This window comes from Cupressus sempervirens, chromosome 8 (genome assembly GCF_028749045.1).
Source record: "Cupressus sempervirens isolate cs-2001-9-10 chromosome 8, ASM2874904v1, whole genome shotgun sequence".
NCBI classification, from domain to species: Eukaryota; Viridiplantae; Streptophyta; class Pinopsida; order Cupressales; family Cupressaceae; genus Cupressus; species Cupressus sempervirens.
The window spans coordinates 27,777,612-27,802,447 of NC_143125.1; positions in this window are offsets into that span (position 1 = coordinate 27,777,612).

Here is a 24,836-nt window from a genome sequence, read left to right on the forward strand (position 1 = left end):
CTGTAATTACAAGCATGGATAAAATTCATAGCTTTTCTCATCATCAGGGAAGTTCTCTATTCTGGGAAGGCCTGGCCACAATTGTAGAGAAGCTAACATATAAATTAGGAAGGATGACATGTAAAATGTGTTGTAAAACTTGGCAGCACTAAGTGCTCTAGATAGATGCTCACTTACCTCATAGGCCCAATCAACATAATGTGTATCTAAATAGATGATTTGTACCAAAAAGAAATATTATTCAATAAAATTGAGTGCTTCTACCTCACCTTTCAATCAATGTAAGAGAATTAGAACGTCTATGATCTTGGGCTTGAGATTGGTGTCGAATAGAGTCTTAGGAACCTTACTTTTAGCTTCCCATGGCTTTTCGAACTAGGACTTCATAATTTCCTTTCGCCACACCATTTTCTTCAAAGAGAACTCGAACATGGCTCCTCCTACTATCAACTCAAATAATTCTTCTCACTCTAGAACTAGGAGGAAATTTAATATAGTTTTCCTACCAATTGAGATTAAAACTATATGGTTAGGCAACAAAATTTGTCTAGTTTTTGGGTTTTAGTGATTTATACATTCGACAATTAGCTCAAGAGCTTGAACTGTCATTGGAAATCTAACTGCTGCCACTAGCCCAATTCCTCGGAGCTTCTTAGTTATAGGGTAAATTGACTCTGTCCTTAGCCTCCTTTGAAAATCTTGCATGTCAAAGAAATGGAGTGAGGTGTTTGTAACATTCTGCAATGTAGACTTAATTCCATTCAGCCCATCAAAACCGACGAATCTAGTTGCCATTTTATCTGAGATAGAGATGAATTGAAACCTTAAAATTGGAAGCAACATAGAAAGTATAATTTTGCAAGAATATGAGCTTTGAAAATGCTATACAATTCAACAACATGACAGTTCAATAAAGAAAGCAGTAATTTGAATATTTTTTATGTTTCTCTCTATATAAAAATACTATTTCACCAGTTAATCTTCAAGATCCACACCACACGAGTGAATTAAAGGATAAATTCATTGGATTAGTAAATGTGGGAGTTTGTAATGGTTTTTTCCATGTCTTTTCACTATTTCCATTGACCCAACTATAACTTTCTTTTATTACATACATGCTTTCCCATTTTTCAGCAAATTTCAGAGAATTAAGAATAGAGTACTCGATAAGGAAATATTCGCTCAGCCAGAGTTTGCTCAAAATACCTTCCCAAATGTAATTAACTTGTTTCTGTTACCATTTTTAAGTATCTTGTGATCAATCTATGAGCCCAACATGCTTGTAGAGTTGATTTCTCAATAGATGTAGAAAATCACCTTCTAGGGTTGGAAACCCGCCGAGGAGAAGCAGCTTCTATTTTTTTGCCCTTACCTTTATTTTCATTTTACCCTTTAAGTCAATGTGCCTCTAAGCTTTGAAAAATCTCAAAAGGGCTGCAAAAATGAAAAAGAAATCCACTTACTTGCTTTCCTCTCTCAAAAATGCCTTTATCAGAAAATTGACTTCTTAGACAGAAGACTTGTTACATGGACTAGCAAGAAGTAGAGTTGTACTTCCCAATCTACTGCTGAAGCAGAGTATGTTGCTGCTACTATTAATTGCACAAACATTGTATGGATCAAACAACTACTTAAGGGAATGAAGGAAGAAGTCATAGAACTAGTGACACTTTATTGTGATAATACAAGTTCTGTCAATATATCAAAGGTAATGCATATAAAGACAAAGCACATTGCAATAAAGTATCATTATGTAAGGGAATTGGTTCAAGATAAAGAGGTGAAGATGAAATATATCAACACAAAGGAGCAAATTTTTGATATCTTCATAAAAGCATTACCTAAGGATGCTTATGAGTATCTGAGAGGTAAACTAGGGGTAATACCCCTATCAAAGGCTATGTAAAAGATAGAGGGAGTACCCTGCATCAAACAAAATGACATTCATTTCATACAAATTGATGTAGTGGATCTTACTTTAGGAATTTCCTAGAGTAATCACAGAATCGAGATTACAAATCAGTCACAAGTAAGGTGATAGAGGGAGAAAATTGAAAAACCTACAAAAGTATATATCTACATATATCAAAGATGCCAAGTGTTAAGTGTATGTCTTTGGCATTGTTGTCAAAGAGGGAGAAAGTACATTAAACTGATCAAGTGCAAAAGGAACAATGGAGAAAGTACACCATCAGAAGATCAAAAGACTAAAAGAAAGAAAGAGGGAGAAAGAAGAAAGCGATCATAGGAAGGATCAAAACAAAAAGAGGGAGATATTCTAATATTCTGCTGATCCATGAAAGAAGGAAATCATATAAAGAAGGAACTCATAAGGAGTTATATTTTGTAACCTAATTAGAAGAGGGAGTTGTTGATATAGGGAGAAGCTCAAATCACAAGCTTAACCTAATCAGAAGAGGGAGAAGCTCAAATCACAAGCTTTCATTTTGTATTGTCTTACTATTTTGACCCAATTAGTTTAATGGAACAAGATGTTCATCATTTGTTTGACTGGTCAATCAATTTGGTTTGCCATCAATGCCAAAGAGGTAGATTGTTGATATCTAATTGAAAAGATCATTTGAGTAGAAATATTGTTGAAGAAGACTGTGTTTTTCAATCATTATTTTTTCACTGATGTCAAACTTGATAAATGCTGATAAGACAATTACTTATATGTTTCAAGTACTATCACTTAGTTGATTGATGAGAAGGATTTGATAAACAAGATGTAACAAAAGTACCTAGAGGAAAGTTTGAGTTATGATTATGTATTGAAGTGCAAGAATTGGTTAAGATAGTGATAACATAATGTATTGATGATCTACTTGAGGTTACAAAGTGATAGGCTACACTTAGAAAGTTCAGCAGAATAAAGTTAAACAAAGTTCATTTGCCAAGCTTGACCAAGTGGATAGTAGGTGCCGAGAAAAGTTAGTGCAAGCCGAGCAAAAGGTCAGTTGGAGCCAAGTGAAAGCAAATTCTAGTGGATGCCGAGAAAGTTAGTGGATATCGAGTAATTTTTAGTTGATGCCAAGCACTAGTAAAATCTAGTTGATGCCGAGTGATTTTATAGTAGATGTTGAGTAACACAGTATGTACCAAGCATTAGAAGATTGATAATGTCGAGCTACTGCATTATGACGAAGATCAAAGATTCACTAAACAAAGGTCAACAAGTTTGTTTTCTTGGGACTTGTGAATCAGGAGGAAGATAAGATTGATGAGTTGGTGGCATAGAATCTCATGTAAACTATTTTGGAGGTGAATTCAAAAGGATTATGGGAGAAGTTTCTAGAAAAGACAAGATATGGGGTAGATACATTGTATCCTACCTAATCCATCAAAACCCTAATTTTGGTGATGGATAATGAGTGAGAAAAGTGTTCTAATTTCCTATATGTAGGAATCTCTGGTCATGAAGCAAAGAATTAGAGAGTTTTGATGCAAAAATATGATAAGGAGAAGGAAAGGGGTTTTGCTTCATCAAGTGACCCAAGTAAGAAGTCTGCAATGGCATACTAAGCAAGAATGCTTAAAGAGGATGAATGCTTGAAGGGTGAACAAGCTATCAGAGCTGCAAAGATTGGAAGCCAAGTAGAGTTGAGGATTGAATAGTGATATGTAATCTGCAAGTAAGGTTCTAAGTTGTATCAGATCAAAGCTCTACTATTACTTTCTAACAATTGAATCAGCCTAGGGTAAATCCTTTGGAATAAGGTTGACTTAATAGTCATTGAGAAATCCTTTAACAGGGTAGCATTCCAAGTGAATGGCCTAAAGTCCTCTAACAAGGCTCACTTTTGAAAGGGTGATTAAAATCCCTTAACTGGGTCACATTTAATAGTGTGTTTTGTAACCTTTAATAGGGTTGGCCTTTAATAGGGCATCACTTCAGAAGAGTGAAAAGGAGTAGCATGTTAGTAGTGGTTTTTCCCAAATTGAGTTTCCATTTTAAATCAATGTCAAATGTGTTGATGGATATGTTGTGTTTTATGCTTTATATTTTTGCAAGTTGATTTGATAGTAACATATCAATTTCAATTAACACACAATAAATGCATGCATGGTTAAGAATGTTTTATGGGTTCACTGAATTGTGAAAAGTTTTATTTGTACATCTAGACCTTGAATAACTAATTCACCCCCCCTCTTAGTTATTCTAAAAGAATTCCAACACCAGCTTCTGAGGTGCACCAAGTGTGCTAGGTTCGCTGCTTCCAAGGTGCGCTTCTTATGAGGTGTGCCAAAAGTTTTTGAGCAAGTCAAAGGTGCACCAACAATTAACTACCAAAACTAAATTTAGAGCTTTTCATGCACCAAAAATGCATTTTGACAATAGTTTAACTCCTACAAACATCTAGTGAACATGGAGCTTCTATTTTTGGCACCTTTGGGTACTCCCACATCATCTAATAGATTTCTTCTTCTTATTTTCTCATGCTTTCTTTGTTTTAAGACATGTGAAGACTCATGCATCCATTTAATAAAATAAGGATGGAGTCCTACTTAGCGCTAGTTAGAGAGTCAGTTTGTACATAAATAGATTTGTTTTATTAGTTTAGAAGCATATGTTTGCATAAAGAGATCTCTCACTCTCAACACAAATTGAGGAGATAATTCTTATAAACTCAAGAATGTAATATGTATTCTAGGCCATTATTTTGATGCAATAATATACATTGTTGGTGCTTGCATTTGGAGTGTAGTGATTCTTGCCTTAGTGTGTTATATTTTATGAATGTATGTTCATGAAGTGTAATGGAGCCAATAGTTTTATTATGTTACTTTGATTGAGCGATCTTTTAATTCTAGTTTTTGCTATAGTTTTACAAATTCCACTGATGTACTTAGTTTGAGAAGAGATCATCCATTTTGTTCTTGCATAGCTTTTTGTCTTGCATGAGTGCACTTTTCATGGCCTTGAAATTTGATGAAAAGTGAAATATCTTATGTTTACTGAATTCCCATCGAAGATTGCATTAGTGGAATTAAGGAAGCACTACTCCTATTTTCATTGGTTACTTGCCAATCTTTTCAAATGCTTAACTTGCAGAAACATTGTTTCCATGACTTATGTTTGTTAGGGATTTACTTTCCAAGTCATTTTTTTAAACTTCTTGTTACCCTATCTTCATTATTTTCTTTTACAAAAAACTCGGTTAATTTAGGAATTCATATAGTTGCATTGTTAGATTGAAAGGATTCTGATTGTTAAGCATCGTGAAAAATGACAACTCAACATGATAGTAATGGCATTGGTTTGATTTTGAGGATTGGGTGCTTGTATACAGTGTTGATTGGATTCTAATGGAGGTTGTTGATATGCACTTTATTGATAGGCTGACTGTTATTCTTGTGGTATTTATTGATAAGGAGTATTTGGTGCATTAGGTGATGCTTTGACCACATGAACTTGTCAAGTGTTTGTGGCACCCTCGGTGACAATGTTTTTGTTTTTGTTCTAATACCACAGTTTGCCATTGTATTGTCCTCGTTCTTGGGTGTTTTCCTAATAAATTTTGATGACACCATCTTTAATGAGTCCATGCTTATCCCCTTTTCCTTGATGTCTTTGTATGTTTGTGAGCAATTTATAACCATGTAGTGCACAAGACTAGGATGTGTATTCTTAATGAACATCTTGACAAGGTGGTGTTCTAGTATGGTGCATGAGATCGGAGTTGTGAGAGTTTGTCATCACTGCAAGTAGTTAGTGAGGCTTTCCCCTCCTATTTGTTTGGTGTAGACTATATCTACAACATATAACTTGATTTCAACAAGGTGATCATATTGGGCCACAAGGCTTCTGAAAGATCAACAAAGGTACTACTTATGCCCTAGGGTATGCGACAAAACCATTCAAGAGTGAGGGCTCCTAGAATTTTAGGAAAAAGATGCATAAGGAATATGTCATTGTAAGCCACTTCTTGGAAATGCATATAAAAATCTTTGACATTTGTGACTAGATCTCGATTCCCCTTGAATTTTTCAAATTTAGGGATTTCAAAGTGTTTAGGGAAGGGTGTCATTATTATAGTCTTGTCAAATGGATATGGACAATCATTTTTAAACTTGAAGGTCTTGGATTCGGTTCCATACTTGAGTGCTTGTAGGGAACTTTTCATTTCTTCTCACTCAAGGTTGGTAGGTGTTATTATTGGTGCCCACACTCTTGGTGCCCCTAGTGGAGGGTATGTATCAGATGTCACAAGTGAATGTGGGTGGCTTTGGTTTGTATACTATGCTGGATCAAATGTGGATTTCACCTAATATTGGGATGAGAGATATGGATTGTTAGAATGGTGGTTGGACATATTTTTATACTTGTTGTATGTAGTTTTCATAGGGTGGTTTTTGTGGCAGAGGGCTGATGTGAGACTATTGTCTAGTTAGAGGATTTTGTATGGAGCTTTGGACATGTGATGACTGCAGTGGGATTTGTTAGAAGGGTGATGGATTTTGGGATTGTGTGCTTGGTTAAGGTGGCAACTAGGAGTTGTATGGAGCCAAATAGTTAGTAAAAGGAAATGTGCCTATTGGCAACATTGATTGGAGTGGTATTGTTTAGTTGCTTCCAAGAGGTGGCATGGAAAAATAATTCATGATGGTAGGTACGAGGCTAACAAAGGATGGTGGTGGTGGTTCAAAATTAGGCATGAATGGATTATGAGTGAAAATATTTTTAGGTGGTCCTTGTGATTATGTAAATTTCCAAGGACCTAGTGAAAATGGGGTGGCGGTGTTTTGACCAGTAGCAAATGGGTTGATATAGGTAGTGGGTGGGATAAAGGGTGGATTTCTAGACACTAAGGAAAACATCCTTGTGGTGCAATGAAGTGTTGACTGGATGTGTTGCTGGGAGGGATTGACTGTAGTACTAGCACATGCATATGAAGTGGAAGTGGAAAATTGAGGGAAGGAGAGTGCAACAATACTACATGGGATAAAAGTAGATTGCAAAATTGGAGTAGGGATGGTAGCGATGTTTGTAGACATGGATGGTGTAGTAGTGGTATGTTGGGATGTTGTGTGGACTAATGATTGTGCCATGGTAGGTTGATTGCTTTGTGGAATGGGAGCACTAAGTTGGGTTGATGGTATATTTGGATCCATGGGTTCTAGTTGCATCATTTGATGTCATTGTTTTAGTATTAAAAAAGGGTTATTAGTATTAGATAGACCAATGGGTGATGGTAGTCTGCCAAATAAGGGATGGACAGGACCATATATGTCTAAAGGTGGTGGTCTCCCAAAGCCAAAGACACCAACATTGTCTCTTAGGAAGTTAGCTATGATAGTTTCTCTATTTCTATGTATGATCGGAATTACCACTGGTTGCATGTCTAGGTTGATTCATAAAGGCATTTGTGTCTTGTGAGGGATTTAACTCTTCTAGATTTTGTAGTATTGTCGATATTGTTGGGTGTGGTTGTGCACTAGTTGAACTACCGCTAAGATTAGGATCCATGTCTTTCTTCTTCCTTTTGTTCTTAGCGAGACATGTGGTAGGTGGCATGAAATGATGATGTTCCTAAGGATGAAATGCAAGATGGTAGGACAACAAGTGCAAGTATATGTGGGTGGGTGATTTTGCTAAATACTTTTAAGGATATAACTATGATGGTGGGATTTTCTAGGATGCAAAAACACGTATGATAGATGTGTGGGAAGGATCCTAGTTCTAATGATATGATACCTCGGAAGCCTAAGGATAAGTGATGTGATGTCAAAGTAAAAGAGAAGATGTTAAACCTATGTGTAAGCTTGAGATATGATGGTGATGTCAACTATAGGGTAGACTTGTGATCTTGTGGAGGACAAAAGATGATCAAGTGTGGAGCTCAACCTTTTACTCAAGGTGAGGAGGGACACAAATGATAAATATAGATTATCCTAAACAATGCTTAGTTAAAGGATAACTGAGATAATGTCATGGATGTAGGATGTAGGGTAGACAATTCTCAACAGAGTGACACCAAATGCTCAAGTATGTTGGAGATGATGGAAGATTTTTTGGATCTATGATTTTGAGTTTGGATGGGGTTGGATTTCTAAAAGTATGATCTAAAGATGATGAATCTAAAAATGCCTAAATAGGATGAGCACCTATATGAAGACCTAAATATATGATATGATAAGTGTAAACTATGTGGAAGAAGAGGAACCTAATCAAAGAGGGTATGACTAGTATAGTTGATAAGGCTTTGATTGACTCCACATCTTAAGGCTAAGTTTTTAATTTTATGGTCCCACTCGGTTTGTAGAGCAACTTCAAGACCTTCTTTCTCAATTTGATCTAGTTTAGCAAGTCTTGGATTACGTGCATGTTTCTTGAATTCTTCTTCTTTCTCTCTATAAACTAATGTTTGTGGAAGCTTGACCTTTTCAAACTTGGGTATTGGTTGGTTTGACATAAGTTATTCTTACTAGGTTTATCCCAATTGTGGGTTAAGGTAGTGACTATGTTAAGTATACCTTTTTCTTTAAGTTGGACAATATGAACCTTCTAGATAATAAATGAGTCTAAGTAGATAAGAAATGATTTTGTTAAAAGATAGTATAATGACTTTTCTTTTAAAGAAGATAAAGAGATGGAGTAAAATCAACAAGACTTAGGGTTGGTGTGTATAGTCTTGCTAACAACTATTATGAAACAATAAAGATAAGTTTCTTTTGATAATGGAGGGTTTTAAGTAGATATTTAGTGGTCAAATTTCCTTTTGATGAGGTGAAATAAAACCAACTACACTATGGGTTGTTGCAAATAGACTTGATAACAACCATTTTGAAAAAATAAGGATATGTTTCTTCTAATAATGGATGGTTTTAAGTAGACATGTAATGGTTTTTATCAAAGAATGGTGTAATGACTTTCATTTAGAAGAGGTGAAGTAAGACCAACTAGAGTGAGGGTTTTTTGTGAATAGACTTTCTAACAACCATTTTGAAACAAGGAGAAGACTCTTTCTGATAAATGCATATGACATATTGTGAGCAAGCAATCTCTCAAGGACAAAGCAACTTTGAGAGAGACAAAAAAATGATGTCTTTAGCAAAAGGATTTGATAGTAAGTTACAATATGTGTGTTTTACAAAATGTTTTTCACGAGGTCTTTTTTCTCAAATAAGACAATTCAAACACACTTTTATCCTTAAGGTCAATTTGGTTTTAGTGTGTTACTCATTAAGCTTTCTGAGTGGAGCCCATCTTGGTGTTTTCTGGATCTAGTATGATATTTCACTCTAATCGAAGAGGTGAGTCGATACAACATTCAATCAAAAAACTTACACGTCAATAATCCTTCAAGGTATGACAAATAGAAGCCCCCTTCTATGGGGACAATGACTATTGGAGATGAAACCCTAGTAGCCTTATGCCTCTACCAGGGAAAACACATATGTTAGGTAACTTCAAAGAAGCATTATATCCTCTTGCACCATGAGTAACACACGAAGGATAAAAGGGTAGCCACTAAGTTGGTTCATAATTTGATCTGTGGAGTCAGCCAATCAGTTGTTATGTACGTGATTCACTTAAGAATTTATTTTAAATATGATAAAATCATGGGAAAGTTTTCCCACCTCGGGCTATCCCTAGAAACGCATCACCCAAACTTTCCTTATGGAGCAAGAAATTTTACCCTTCTCATTTATATACCAACTAGAGGATTTTACCAATTTGAGCTTCTATCCAAAGGGGACACACTTCCTAGAGGATGATGAACTTGCTAGAAGCACTCCTAGGTTGTTGCAGATGATATCCCTAACAACTTTTGGTACATGCATCACATATTTAAATGGTTCTATTTTGCAAGAAAGAGAGAAATCAAATATTTTCTAAAAGACACAATCTTAATACACACAAGACACTTGGTTCATTCTATTTTTTAAGCTTTTATTGTGTTATTCCTCTTGATGACTTGAAAACACTCATGATTAGCATGAAAGGTTTATTCCAACTTGATAGTAATGGTCAACATAATAAATTGGGTCAACATAAGAAATCACACATGTAAAATCTTTAAAAAGGGTGGGAACAAGAACAATTTTCCTTAAGTCATTCAAGATTGAATGAATTTGTTTTAAGCACTAAATTTGAAGTGTTTGACCCATAAGGTTATTTAACACTCAAATCAAATGTTCATCACATTCATTCTTTTTAACTTTTATCATTCAAGAATTTGTTTTCTATTTAACCATTCATTCCATTCAAAAGCTTGTAAATTTTCTTTATGGCATTCAAGAATGAGTTGGAGTTGTTTATTTTAAAGCCAAAGTAAAGTTGTCAAACAAACGGTTCAGGAAATAAAAGATAAAGCAACACTTGCATAGTATTCCCCCTACAAGAATCCAACATCAAAAAAATTTAAAAGTACCAGCAAATTTATAGGAGTCAACCTACAATCCCCTAGCATTGGAATGCAGGCAAACTTTGTGAGATCGTGGCCCAAAACTATTGAAAAAAGGAAAATAAACAAATTGTGGGCCATAGATGAAATCCTCATAGAGTGAACTCGCTAGCCAGAGATCCCACAAATATGATAAGCATTCCCTTAGATATGTTTTATAGTGGGTTTGAAGGTGGTAGGTTCAACAGGGTTCATTAGGAAAATATTTTTTGTAGAGTGATCCCACATGTATTGCAAGTGAACCCACTAGTAGTAATAAGTGATGCCATGAAGAGAAGGAGGGTGGGAATAAAGGTGGAGACTTAAATGGCCACATGGTAGGTATGTTAGGTTATGACCTCGATCCCATGTTCATGGTTTATGTTGCTACAAAATTCTTCCCTCGAACTCACAGCTACGGGTTCTTGAAAAAGAATCATTTTTAGGTATTGCTGTTAGAAAATGGATGAGATGGTTGGGAGCAAGTTGCTTGTATTTGGAATGATGCACCTGCAAAAAAGGTTAAAAAAATAACATGCAAAGAAAGAAGCACAATACCTTAGTTTTTAAAGTAGTAAGCACACATGTAAACTGATTAGATAATGACCCGAATGTAGGGTCCTACTGGGCATGCCAAAATGTATGCAGTGAGATCCTAGTAAGCTCCCCTAGGTGTGACTTTTATACTTTGATGTGTCCAAAAGATGGTGGATGTTTGCTCAGGATGATCTCAAGCTTCAAGTGATGTATGCACACATGTAAAATGATTAGATAATGACCCGAATGCAGGGTCCTACTGGGCATGCCAAAATGTATGCAGTGAGATCCTAGTAAGCTACCCTAGGTGTGACTTTGATACTTTGATGTGTCCAAAAGATGGTGGATGTGTGCTTAGGATGATCTCAAGCTTCAAGTGATGGATTATGACCAATTGTGAGGGTGAGTGAAGGGTTTAACAACGGGAGCATGAAGGGATATTTCCACTATAGATGGCATTTTGATAGTTTGTGAGCTCTTAAAATACCATTATAAGTTTGCATGGGAGGTGGATAGATTGTGAGAGGGGAAGGGTCCAATTTATAGGCTAAGGGGTGGTGGGATGGAGGGCCAAGATGCAAGGATGGAAAAAGGATGAGGAAGGGCTAGGATGTAAGGAAGGGGAAGCACATGGATTGTGCTTCTTCCAATCCATAGCCTTGTCACAAGTGTGACAAAGGGATTGGATGGGCAAAGAGGGTCAAAATGAAGGGTCAAAGCGAGTTATGAGGGAAAAGTGTTGAAGGGGGATGTAAGAGGCCTTAAAGAACCATTAAGGCATGTAAAAGTATTAAAGCCTATTGGATAGGAATGTAAGGATGGGATAAAACTTTGACTTTGGCTTGGGTTAGGAAATTTTAACCCTTGGTTAAGGTTGTGCAGATATTTAGGAGGGGGATTAGGCTTAGCTTAGGAGGGGATTAGGATGCAAGTAACTTAGCATTAATGAGATAGGTTAATTAGCTAGCTAAGTGAGGTTAGCATGGGTGAATGGGTTAAATTTGGATAATGATAGGGTTTAGGAATGGTTTAGGGTTAGGGATTAATTTATTAAATAGATTTATTTAATAAAAGGGGATGCAAGATTAAATTAAATAGGTATAGTGCATTTATTTAATTTAATGGAGGAATAGGGATTTAATTGATAATTAATAGTTTGGTTGTCTTTTGATTTTATCAATTGGGCTATAGTTAGTTAAATAAATAAATAAACTAGGGGATGATGATTAATTAATTAAATATTTAAAATTTAATCAATAATGTGCTAGAGGATGACTAAATAAGATTACTTAGTGATGTAATTAGATTTAGGTGTCTACAATTTGCCCCTATTTGACATAGTGTTGGGACAACACTATTTCAAAAAAGTTTGAATATAAATGACATGAAGAATCTTTTTGAAGCAATAGAGTTGCCCCAATCTTGAATAGAAAGAGGAGAGACTGGATTGTGGGATGCCCCCTCAAGAAGAAGGTGTAATGAACCCAAATTGGGGGTCCATCATTTTTCTACTTTCCTTTTATCCGCTCTTTCCATGCTTAGTATTTTTAACCTAATTCCTAGCTGTTCGTTCCCTGTATGTTCTATGTCGTTGGTTCCTCCTTATTATTCCTCAATGCCCTTTGGTGGTGTATGTTTCTTTTTTCCAATCTGAATAAATTTTTTTATAATATTTCATTAATGATATCCCTCTCGATATTTGATATTCTATATATATATATATGTGTGTGTGTGTGTGTGTGTGTGTGTGTGTGTGTGTGTACATTTCAAATAGTCATGTTCTTTCATTAATATTAATCATATTAATGATGATATAATTAATTATATATTTACTTAGTTAAATAAATAAATATCATTATGTATACTATTGTAATTACTATATTATAACATATATTATTTTAATAATATATCAATTATATATATTATTATATTATAATACTTTGTATTAATAGTGTTTCTATATTAAATCATATCTTAATTATTATAATATCAACTATATTTATATTATATTGTATTAATATAGTATTACTATATTAAATTATATCATAATGATAATATCATTATTTTTGTATTAGGTTATTATTTAATTTGTATTTTCATATTACCATTATAATATGATATAATATGATATTATTACATGATTATAATATAATATTACTTGTACAATATTATTATTTTAATATTAATATTAATATATAATACTTATTAAAAATTTAATTTATATGTTAAAGTGGGGACATTACAGTCCTCCCCTCTCGAATTTGTTTGCCCTCAAGCAAAATCTTTTATACACAAGCTTTGCCATAGATACAAAACATATTTTCTTATGAAAGGCCTAGAAGGTTTATAACACATACATCTTTAATGAATGAAAACACGAAGTAGACACAATGCAAATAGATGAAGACACGAAGCATACACGATGTAGACACATCATACATAATCTTGATTAGATCCTAAAATTAGCAATGTGCAATGACTATACTTCTTCATTAGGCTTATGAATCCTGCAACTACAAAATAAGCATCAGTGCATGTATATAAATATATATTAACTTCGAAGAAATTTGAATAATAATTAGTTAATCCAAGCCAATTCCATACTAAGCCCAAGAGCGAAACTTTGGCCCCCTTGGCCCCAGTGGTAGGTGTTAGGCATCCACACGAGGTGGTCTACTTAGTGGATTGCTTGTTTGGCTAGAAAGGTTCTTGTGAAAAGGAGCCATTACTATCTTTCCCTTAACTAGCACTACAATAGGGTGTTTTCTCCCGATTGCAGACTCCATAGGAAAGTGGTAGGGTTCCCTTTTCTTATTTACATAATCCTTTGGAAGAAATCTTTCTCCCTTTCCTTATTACGATCATCATAAGATGGTAGATTTACGATGCAGAGGGCGCATGAAACAAGCTCCAAGCATATCTGACAAGTGCTCGAAACTACTCTGCCTCTCCCTCCACCAACTCCCTACCTTAGGATATCATAATGTGGATGAGAAGATGAGTATTAAATTTAATTTACTTAGTTCATTTGAAAGATTTCTTCTTATAGTATACAAACAACTTTCTCTCTCCCTGTTATGATCATCTTGATGGTAGAATGACGGTGCAGAGGGCATGTGAAACAAGCTCCAAGCATATCCGACAAGTGCTCGAAATTACTCCGCCTTTCCCCCCACCAACTCCCTATCTAAGATTACGTAATTTGGACGAGAGATAGACTCTTTGTACTATAATTGAAATGTATTCTAATTAATATGTTTTCCTTAAGTCAACATATTTATATTTCATTTTTTCCTTTTTCACATATATATATTTTCCATTTATATTTCATTTTCACATATTCTTTTTATTTTGTAACTAGAATCATTGATAGATTATTCGATATTCTTCACAATAACAAATGTGTCAATAATAAGAAAGACACTAACAATTATCTCTTAATAAAACATATGAAGAAGATATAAACTTACCTCATTACCATACCTTATTACCATTATGTGTTTGAAGTGATGATTTGGGAGTATGACATAATCCTCATATCCACTTCCCACATTAAAGTCTCTTATCTGACGTTGATTAGTATGGGGCATAGACCAACTGAGTTGGGAGTGACGATGATCTTTTAAAACTTCATTTCTTTCGTCATTAATATTGTAATTGGAAACAATTGTCTATTCATTTATTTCATTATGATAACTAACATTCTACATAACTCTCCAATATAGCCATGGATCATAGGTATTTGAATGTTCACCATTTGTAATACAAAATATGTTAATAGATCATTATAGACATGATAATAATATAACATACTTACTTGCCTTCCATAAAGAGGTCCTTGTTATTTGATTCAAATGCCTTTGCAAATTAATATGAATGATTCTCCACTTTACATGCTGATGCGATCTGTTCCTTTAGATTGAAAACAACAAAGTGATTAACTTAATATATATCTTGCTAGAAGATCCTCCTCATGATCATTCCTTGTGGCTCAGCTAATAATCAAAGTTTATATTTTCACTTTCCTTATCCATATTGCTTCTTCCAGTGTCTTTGGAGTCTCAACACCATTTGAAGCTATTCTTTAATATTGATTCTCATTCTTTATTATACTCGCTGGAACTATTCATCCTTACATTTGCTCCTGATAATTTTCCATCGCATTTCTTACATTTTAACATCCCAATCAATTGATGATGGATGGACAATATTTAGATCTCTGTATACAATAGTCAATAGCCACTCCCAACACCTTAGCATCATAGGTTTTTCCCAATCAATATGCAACATTGACTGCTATGAGAATTGTGCAAACTCTATTAGTAGCTCTTGACACTATATCAATCATATTGCCTATGTTTTTTTCACTTGTTAATTCTAGATCAGATTTGTGTAGGAAACTTGATTTATGTTCCCTTGACAATAGGTCTGTACTGTGAGTGCAGACTATTTCTTTTATTAACACTTCATATAATCTTTGCCTTGCGACCACCTTCAGCTGATACGGTATGAAATTTTAATGTAACTTTTTGGGAACTGTTTATCCTCATGCGCAGTAGATGGTTGTACAATTACTACTATGTTTAATTTTGGAGGATTGCTCCTTAAAGCATGCTTATTATCTATTGAAAATGCCCGATATCTCAATAGCTAGTAAGCATGATCCACTTGTCACCTGTACAACATTTCAAAGGATTGCTAGATGTGTATTTGGAAATGTACGATGCTAATACGATTTCCCTTCCATCAAACATTCCATCACAAGGAAAATATGCTCAATAGTTCTTGCTTGGGATGATTAAGACATACAGTACCAGTCTTTTTACAACCAATGCAACTTGTATCAAACTAGCAAAATCATCATGGGCTGTGACACTTGATACAGTTGTCCATTTGAATATTTCACTTTCTTGTTGCCGAGTGATCATTATACGATGAGACATTTATTTTTCACAATCTTCCACTCAAAATATTTGTGCTTCAATCTATGGTCTGAAAATAGACCTTTTATTTTTCTATCATAGCAAGTCTGAGAACATTGTGACAGGCATAACGCTAATAAATTCTCGTAAGAGTCTCCAGCCTTGCTGAAATTTTTACTCATTTCTGATTGTTTGGTTCTTCTTGGACTAGTGCGATCAAAATAGTTCAAATGGTACTTCACTCTCCATCATAGAAACCAAGGTTGTTAAACGTAGCAGTCATCTCCAAAGGCATCCTATTGTGTTAAAAAAATTATGGAGCTCATTCATCATGTGAGGTAAAAATAATCATTTCATTTCATTGTATTTATATAGCTAGCATATATTCACAGGCTGTCCCCTACATCATCCAACTTCGCAGGTTCAGTACTTTTCCAAATGCGCAGGTTCATTTGCCTTTGAACACATTATACGTGGATTCTAAATAAGTACTTAACCTTGCTCCCAAGTGACCTTGTGTATGCCGTTGTTATTATGGTTATTACAACATTTAGGTTACGAAGGCTCTTTTTTTCGAGGTGCAGTGTACTCGCATACAAATCTTTCTATATTGATTCTTCAATATTAGTTTCCATCATTATATGATTGCTGCCTGGCAGACCATAGACTTATTGTTGACGTGAGACTTTAATTCCATATTGGTATTAATACGTTAGAAGCACTTTCATATTGCTTTTGTTAATTTCGGAGACATCCATTCGTGCTTTGAAACCCTCTTAGTTTCTGCAATTTAATTCGATCCTCTCACGCGTTTGAATTGCCTCAAAGTGGATCCAAAATATTTGACATTGACTTTATTTCTGAAAATGGTTATTCACCTGCTGATTTATTTGACCCTAGCTATGTGATAAGTACTTTCAACACCTATCTTTCCTTCTTCTTCTTTTTTTCTCTTCCGTACCCCACGAATACATTAACAATGTCTCATTATGAATTGAAAAAGATCATTTGTTTTCAAGGCCTTGACCAATACTGTTTTCACTGATGCATCTACTACAGATGGTACCAATGAAACCCAATATTCCTTCTTCTGCATCGGATTCAAAGATCAAGCTTTAGTATAGAACTTTCCCATTATTTTATTTATCATAGTTCATCCGCAGATGACTGTAATATTAAAATGACCCTAGTTCAGTCATTATTTTCTCTCCCTATTCAATCATTGCATACGTTCTTATTTACTTGGCCAAATATCTAAAGCCAAAATGTCTTTTATGTTTCTTTGACAAGTTTGTTTTATAATGTTATCGCATTCTCTCTGAATGGTATGGATTGCATGCATCGAACTGTTATCTGCACATGTATTAATTATATTTATTAACTTATAGCCAGTGGTTATGAAATCATCAAAGTACTCAAGAACTAGTAGCTGCGAAGAATGGGTGTGAGCATTGGTCCATTTGTATGAAAGGGAGAATAGTTCAACAATTGGAGACTTGTACTTGGAATGATGTAATGTCCCAAAGACTCATTCAATCTTGCACTATACTAATGAATGGTTATTGTAATGAACCCTTTATTTATAAATTATGGATAATAAATAATGACTGTTCAACTTATTAACTTCCAGATTGGTAATCATAATCTTCAATAATAATATGTTTGTTTCTTGATCAGAATGACAGTGATGGGCATATTATCTTTGATTTGGCCAATACCAAATATCTTCTATCACGATATTCTTTCTTTGTTTGGTATTTTGAAACATACAAAAATAGGTATAGGTGTAATGTACAATAAATATATTGTGGAATGTAGTTCATAGGAAATCACCACCAAAAATTAAATTGGTGATCATAAATTACGTAATAGCCATAATGATTGTAAACAACCATGATGATTGTGAACTGTACTGGGATTGATAGAAATCCACATAATAACATATTTAATGCTCACATCCAAATTCTATAATGTTGCATACTTGAATATCAACCATTTAATGATTACTGAGATTGAATCTTCCTTCATAGGAATGCAAGATCAGACTCTGATACCATTTGTAATGAACTCAAATTGGGGGTCCATCATTTTTCTACTTTCCTTTTATCCGCTCTTTCCATGCTTAGTATTTTTAATCTAATTCCTAGTTGTTCATTCCTTGTATGTTCTCTGTCGTTGGTTCCTCCTTATTATTCCTCAATGCCCTTCGGTGGCGTATGTTTCTTTTTTCCAATCTGAATAATTATTTTATAATATTTCATATATGATATCCCTCTCGATATTTGATATATATATATATATATATATATATATATATATATATATATATATATATATATATATATATATATATATATATATATATATATATACATACATTTCAAATAGTCATGTTCTTTCATTAATATTAATCATATTAATGATAATATAATTAATTATATATTTACTTAGTTAAATTAATTAATATCATTATGTATACTATTGTAATTACTATATTATAACATATATTATTTTAATAATATATCAATAATATATATTATTATATTATAATACTTTGTATTAATAGTGTTTCTATATTAAATCATATCTTAATTATTATAATATCAACTATATTTATATTATATTGTATTAATATAGTATTACTATATTAAATTATATCATAAAGATAATATCATTATTTTCGTATTAGGTTATTATTTAATTTGTATTTTCATATTACCATTATAATATGATATTATTACATGATTATAATATAATATTACTTGTACAATATTATTATTTTAATATTAATATTAATATATAATACTTATTAATTATTTAATTTATATGTTAAAGTGGGGACATTACAGAAGGTAGGGAGAGAAGATGAGATGAAATGACTTGGTGAAAAGGTACAATAAGCTGAAGTGAGTAGGAGGATGTAGAGGGACTAAAAGAGGGTAAAACTGCAATAAAATTAAAGAGGGATGTAGGGCACCACAAGGGGGCCTATAAAAGGGTCTAGGAGGGTTAGAAAGGAGTAGCTGCTCTCATATTCACAACAATATATTGTTGATTCAAAGCTCCAATATAGAGGACATGATGGATGTGCAGAGATGACTAGAGCATCGAGTAGACATGGTATGAAAAGTGTAGGCATGATAGACACTAGACCATTTGGTGGTCACTGAAAATGTACTTTACTCTTTTGATTTTGTATGTTATTTTTATACTGTTCCTGAAAAAGGGTTGAGGATAAAGGGTTAAATGGAGTGTTTTAAGTTGTTTTTGTGGGAAAGCAAATCTGGCTTGCATTTAATGTGAGATAGCAAGTTTGGATGTGGGAAAGCATTTTTGGTAGTGGGAATGCAGTATCATGGGTTAAGGGCGAGTTAGGGTAGAGTCAACACAAGAATGAGGGTTTGGGTTGACTCGAGGGGGCGGGGAGTGAGACATGTTCCCACTAAAATATATAGGTGTAGGAACATGAGGATAGGGACAGGTTGCAAGAATGCAAACAAATAACATTACTAAAGATTATAACATTCAAAAGACAAAAATAAAACTCACATATAGATTAGACAAAAGAAGGTACAAAAGGGGAATGCAAACCAAAGGGAGAAGCACCCAACAAGCCTCCTTGATATTGTAGATGTGTCCAATGATGGGGATGTATGCTAAAACATGCTTCAAGCCTTCAACGGATGGTGAATAGAAGTGTAAGTGTAGATGGATTTTGCCATTATAAAAGTATTTTGGTAGTTTTTAGGCTCTCAAAATAACATTATAACATTAGCATAAAAGTATGCTTTTTGTGAGAGGGGAAGGGTCCAATTTATAGTGATGCAGGAGCATCCAGAGGTATAAGTGCAATCCTGTGTCACCCAAAAAAATGTACTTAGACTTAGTTTCTATTTCATGTCTTTACATTTTTGGATACCCATTTGGCTCAAATAAAGGTTCCAACTCTCATAGTTCAACTATCAGTGCGTTTGAAAATCCCAAAAAAATAGGAGCATGTATTTGGGCCATCATTTCGGTAAACTAGAAGGTGTGAATTGGCCATATGAATGTAATCATGATTTAGAGCATTCCAAAGAAAAAATCAGGTCAATAGGCCCCACGGTTTGAAAGTTATTGCAGTTTTTCGGGTTTTGGAGACCTAAGAATGCTTCAAAGTCAGGTTTGGGGCATTAAATGACCTTGAAAAGGGTCAAAAAATGGGGGAAGAGCAAAGCTTGTCCATAGGGCTATAGAGCGCTTCGAGAGCTTTCCAAAAACGTAAACAGTTCATCAATTGAAGCTACGGTTCAAAAGTTATGCCTCCCAGAAGTTCGGTTACCATTTTTGGATTCTTCTAGATTTGCACCGACTTCTAACGCAGCTTCCGAAACCTTCTATTTCGTCAGTGGATGCCTACTAGCACTTTCTAGAATGTACTCCTAGTCCTTAACCCTCCGAGGTCTATTTAAGGAGATTTCTGGCATTGTAAAAGGCAGTTCGGAGTGGAGTTTGAGAGGAGGAGGTAAAAGGAGAAATATTCTCCAGATTTATGCTATTGTAAGCCCTTAGGGCATGTTTTGAAGTTTATTTTCTCTGTACTATTTGTACTAGCTTATTTTTTCAGTTAATATAATTTTCCTTTTCTGTTGTGTCCATTCTATTTTTGGGTCATGTCTCCATCAAGTGGTATCAGAGTGGGTTTTCCTGAGTGTGTAGACAGAGCGCCGACTGTGAGGCAGTTTGCACCAGGACTGTGTAGTTGTGGGTTCGAGTTAGAAGATGCCTCCACGAAGAGAGTGTAGTGGAAGGGCCAGAGCTATTGATCCTGAGGAGGTTAGAGCCCTCCAGAGGTAGGCACAAGCATTGCAAGAGGAGCTTCGTAGAGGAGCAAATGTTGCCGCAGGTGACAATAGTGAGGATTACAATGAAGAGGAAGTAATGGGACTAGAAGAGGAAGTTGACAGGGAAGTTCTGAATCCTGTAGAGGAAAGGCTTTTTAGGGCCATTACTAAGTTTGGGAAAATACCTACAATTGAAGTGGGTATATTTTCAGGAAATCTGAAACCAGATGAGTTGATCGATTGGATCAATGAACTGGAAGAATACTTTGAGTATGAGGATATAAGGGACCCAGATAGGGTTAATTTTGCAAAGGCCAAACTGATAGGCCATGCCAAAATCTGGTGGCAAGAGGTTCAACTAGAAAGACTTAGAAGAGGAAAGGAGAAGATCACAAGATGAGATTGCATGATGGACAAATTGAAGAAGCAGTTCATTCCTGTGGACTACGAGCTTGATCTGTTTAAGAAGATGCATGGGTTAAAGCAAGCAGGAAGATCAATCCAAGAATATACAGAGGAGTTTTACCGACTCTTGATTAGAGTAGGGCATGCAGAAGCAAATAAGGAGAAGGTTGCTCGTTATATCAATGGGTTGCGACCTAGCATCCAGGAGGAATTAAGTCTGGTAAGAATGACCAGCGTTGAAGAGGCATACCAGTTTTCCCTACGAGTTGAAGAGAAGCTGAATAAAAGGTTTGAAGGAAGACAAAGAGGGCGTGGTCAAGGAGGAAGGGGAAGCGGTAGATCATCTGGAGGCCGCAATGAAACCCAAAAAAAAATGAAGATGTGGGTACTAGCAGAAACCAGAGGAATGAGGGTTTCAACCGCTCCCATGATCAAGACTTTGGAAATCAAAGAGGAAGAGGTAGAGGACGTGGACAAGGAAGAGGAGGCTTCCATGGTACCTGTTTCCATTGCAATGAAGAAGGTCATCGTGCCTTTGAATGCCCTCAACGACAAGGAAGGATAGATAGGAGAGCTGAGGGCCAAGCTAGGGTTGCTCATGTGGATGAGGATGCACAATCATCACATTCAGAGGATGCAGAAAGAGGAGAGACCTTGGTAAATGAAAGAGTCCTACTAAGTGGTGAGAATGAACCAGAACAACAAAGGAGTTTGTTCCGTACCAGATGCAAGTGTGAGGATAAATGTTGTGATGTGATCATTGATGGTGGTAGCACTGATAACTTGGTATCAGAAGAGATGGTCTCTAAGCTGAAGCTCAAGAGGGAGAAACATCCTTAGCCCTATCGAATTTCTTGGGTAAAAGATGATCATAAGGTCCTGGTAAGTGAACAATGTTTAGTAAAATTCAAAATTTGGAGTTACCATGATGAAGTTCTTTGTGATGTTATTTCGATGGATGTTTTCCATCTATTGTTGGGTAGACCATGGCAGTTTGATAGACATGCAGTGCATGATGGACATGCAAACACATACTCTCTGACAAAGGATGGAGTTCGCCACAAATTGAAGCCCATGAAAAAGGAAGGTGAAAAGGTATGTAGCAGTGCTAGGATTTGTCTTGTTGATGGAAGGAAGTTTTTAGATGGCATGAAACATCAGCATATGTGCTATGCTTTGATTCCTAGGAAAGATAAAGAAGGTAGTAGTGAAATACCATTTGAAGTTTCAGATTTACTAGGGGAGTTTGGAGATATTATCTCTAATAATGTTCCAGATGGATTGCCACCAGTAAGGCAAATTAGTCATCAGATAGATCTGATTCCAGGAGCTAGTTTTTCAAACAAGGCTGCTCACAGGATGACTCCTACTGAAACAGAGGAGCTAAATAGATAAGTTCAGGAGCTGTTGAGGAAGGGCTTGATTCGAGAGAGCCTGAGTCCATGTGCAGTACCTGCAATACTCGCACCAAAGAAGGATGGAGAATAGAGGATGTGTACAGATTCTCAAGCTATAAATAGGATAACCATCAAGTACTGGTTTCCTTTACCAAGGATGGATGATCTTATGGACTGCTTGAGTGGAGCTCAGTACTTCACAAAGATAGATCTGAAGAGTGGCTATCATCAGATACAGATTCGAGAAGGAGATGAGTGGAAAACAACCTTCAAGACCAAGGAGGGTCTTTATGAGTGGTTAGTCATGCCCTTTGGATTGACAAACGCCCCAAGCTCCTTCATGCGGCTCATGAATGAGGTACTTAAGAAGTTCTTGGGAAAATTTGTTATTGTCTATTTGGATGATATTTTAATTTTCAGCAAGACTTTGGAAGAACATTTACTGCATATTCATAGTGTCCTTGAAAGGCTAAGGGAAGAGAAACTGTTAATTAATCTAAAGAAGTGTGTCTTTGCAAAAAGGGAGTTAGTCTATTTGGGATTTGTTATATCACCTGAAAGTCTCAAAATGGATCCAGAGAAGGTAAAAGCCATCTTGGAATGGCCTACTCCAAGGTCTGCTACTGAGGTAAGATCATTTCATGGTCTGGTTAGTTTTTACAGGAAGTTTATTAAGAATTTTAGTGGCATATGTGCACCCCTAACTGATACAATAAGAGGGGATAGAAAAGAGTTCAAATGGACTGCAGCAGCTGCGAGAAGTTTTGAATTGCTGAAGAAGAAGGTGACTGAACAGCCTATGTTGGCACTTCCAGATTTTAGAAAAGTATTCCAGGTGGATTGTGATGCTAGTGGTAGCACTATTGGGGCTGTATTAAGCCAAGAAGGTAAGCCTATTGCATATTTTAGTGAAAAATTGAATGATGCAAAGAAGAAGTATTTTGTTTATGATCAAGAGTTCTATGCAATAGTTTAGGCCTTAAAGAAATGGAGGCATTATTTATTGCCAAAGGAATTTGTTTTGTATACTGATCATCAGGCATTACAGTACCTAAATAGCCAAGGTAAATTGAATCAGAGGCATATGAAGTGGGTAGAATTCTTGTAGAGTTATACATTTGTGTTGAAGCATAGAAGTGGAAAATTTAACAGGGTTGCAGATGCACTAAGTAGGAGACAGTTGTTGCTTACAACAATGCAGGTTGAAGTAGTTGGGTTTGATGAACTCAAGAATTTGTACCCCGAGGATCTTGATTTTGCTGAAGCATGGAAAGCTTGTAAAGAATCTGTTGCTGTAGATAGAACCAAGTGGTTAGACTATTTGATTCAGGATGGCATGTTGTTCAAAGGTAGTCAATTGTGCATTCCAAGGAGTTCCATGGGGGAAAATCTAATTAAGGAGAAACACAGTGGAGGGATGGCAAGACATTTTGGTCAGGATAAGACCATTGCCATTCTTAGAGAACATTATTTTTGGCCTCAAATTACACAGGATGTGAAGAAGTTTGTACAGATTTTCCAGGTTTGTCAAGTTGCCAAGGGGTTTAGTCAAAATACTGGCCTATATCAGCCATTTCCTGTTCCATCAAGGCCATGGGAGGACATAAGTATGGATTTTGTTCTTGGATTGCCAAGGACACAAAGGGGTAATGACTTAGTATTCGTGGTGGTTGATAGGTTCTCCAAAATGACACATTTCATTCCATGCCACAAAACTCATGATGCTGTCCATATTGCAGACTTGTTTTTCAAAGAGGCGGTAAGACTACATGGTCTTCCAAGGAGTATAGTTTCTGATAGAGATACTAAATTTGTGGGGTATTTCTGGAGGACATTGTGGAAGAAGTTGAGAACAGACTTGAAATTCAATTCCACGCATCACCCACAGACTGATGGCCAAACAGAAGTGGTAAATAGAAGTCTGGGCAATTTGCTAAGATGTTTAGTTGGAGATAAGCCCAAGGGATGGGATTTGATTCTACCACAGGCAGAGTTTTCTTATAATAACTCTATAAATAGGAGTACTGGAAAATCACCATTTCAAATTGTATATGGGAATAGCCCAAGGACTGCACCAGAATTGAGGAAGATAGAACAAGGGGAGAGGACAAGTGCTGAAGCTGAGGAATTTGCTGAACACATCAAGCGTCTACATGAGGAGGTTCAAGCACACATTATCAAGATGAATCAACAGTATAAAGCTAGGGCTGATCAAAGGAGAAGACATAAGGAATTCCAAGTAGGGGATCTAGTCATGGTGCACTTACGAAAAGAAAGATTTCTAGTTGGTACTTACAACAAGCTGAAAATGAAGAAATTTGGCCCCTGCAAAGTTTTGAAGAAACATGACTCAGGACATGC